The following is a 1,726-nucleotide window of genomic DNA, read 5'->3' as shown; positions in this document are numbered from 1 at the left end:
TCAGGACGATCTTTCTTGATATTTGCAGCTTCGATGGCCAAGATGCCCCAGTTGGCGAGAAATCTCATTGGAAACTTCTTCATCATCCCTTTTTCAGCCTCAGATACCGAGAACTCAAAGTCGAGAGAGAGTACAGAGTTTAAGTGTTCAACGGATTTATTAATGCATGATTTGATTATTGATATAAACACTATGAATATGCAAATGTGTGGAAACGATTTAAAGAAAAATAATTTTTGGTTTTTTTTGTATTACCATTTTTCCAGAAAAAGCACAAAATAAAATAAAAACAAAGTCGGGATCAAAGCGACTTTTTAATTAATGGTGAAAATACATAAAGCAAAAAGCCCTAAACAAGTTCACTTTTGTCTCGGGTAGGACGAAATGATTTTTTTTGAAAAACATAAAGCAACAACCAAACATATAATTTGAACAAATGAGTAGTAGAAAGCAACATCAGCAAAGACCCAATTGCAGCTAAACATTCCATGTATCAACATCATGCTCCAAGATCCGATAGCGGATTAACTTGCAGATTCAAATTCAAACTCTTCAAAAGGTATGAGGTCTTTTCGGATCAACTTTTGAACTATCTTTTGAAATGCAAAACATTGTTCAATATCGTGACCTGGTGCCCCTTGATGGAAGGCACAAGATAGATCAGCTCTATACCCTGCTAGCAATATTGTCGGTACTGAGAGAGGTGCCTTGGTGTGGATCAAATTCCTCTGAAGCAATCTTGGAAACAACTCTGCATACTTCATGAGAATAGGATTGATCTGAGTCCTTGGAGCCTGTTGTTGAGGCAGCTGTTGGTATTGCTGAAACTGGGGCTGATAACCCGAATTTTGAACAGTGTTGGTGATGGGCTTAATAGCAGCAACAGAGTGAGAAACCGGATACTGTTGTTGACATTTTTGAAACTGGGGCTGATAACCCAGATTTTGAACAGTATTGGTGATGGGCTTAACAGCGGCAGCAGAGTGAGAAATCGGATACTGTTGTTGACTTTGTTGAAACTGGGGCTGATAACCCGGATTTTGAAGAGCATTGATGGGCCTAGCAACGACAACAGAGTGTGGATCCAGATGTTGTTGCTGAAGTAGCGCTTTTATATCCGGGTCTTCGAAGAAACCGGTGTTATTTTCAATCAACTTCTGAACTTCTTCCTTCAAAGCGTAACACTGCTCAGTGTCATGACCTGGTGCCCCTTGATGGAAATCACATTTGAGATCAGGGCAATACCAAGATGGCAGCGGATTCGGCACCCAATGAAGTGGCCTGGTTTGAACAAGTTCCTTCTTAAGTAAGATGGGAAGCAAAGTCGCATATTTGATAGGAATTGGGTCAAACTGTGATGTTTTTCGAGCCTGATTTTGAAGAATAAGTTGCTGAGGAGTCTGATTCTGGGAAGTAAACGGCTGAGGAGCCTGATTCTGAGTAGTAAACGACTGAGGCTGTTGAGGAACCTGTTGTCGAGGTCGTTTCATGCACATTGGCTGACATAATGGCTGAGACCTTTTCTGAACAAGCAGTGGATCCTTTGCAGCCATCAATGAAGATACTAGGCTAGTTAACCTCTCTACCTCAGCCCGAAGTGTTGTTACCTCTCAACGAAGCTCATGGACCTCTTGCTCAAGTTGATCCATCTTTTGTGTTTGCACGAGTGTTTGCATATACGAGCCGAACTTGGATGAAAACATCGGACCACTTTACTGATGGATAA

General features: G+C 41.1%; 1 long non-coding RNA gene across 1 annotated transcript; it reads right to left on the bottom strand.

Annotated features, from left to right (window-relative positions):
• Positions 1-431: 431 nt before the first annotated feature.
• Positions 432-1,726, bottom strand: LOC146942788 (uncharacterized). The gene is made up of 2 exons (XR_015033567.1): positions 1,202-1,726; positions 432-628 (listed from the first exon to the last, which is right to left on the bottom strand). It is a non-coding gene; the product is annotated as an uncharacterized LOC146942788 (long non-coding RNA).

Source organism: Medicago sativa, chromosome 3 (assembly GCF_051527215.1).
Source record: "Medicago sativa cultivar Bolivia chromosome 3, Bolivia_mono, whole genome shotgun sequence".
NCBI lineage: Eukaryota > Viridiplantae > Streptophyta > Magnoliopsida > Fabales > Fabaceae > Medicago > Medicago sativa.
The sequence above is the reverse complement of the archived record's forward strand: the minus strand, read 5'-3'. Positions and strand labels throughout refer to the sequence as shown.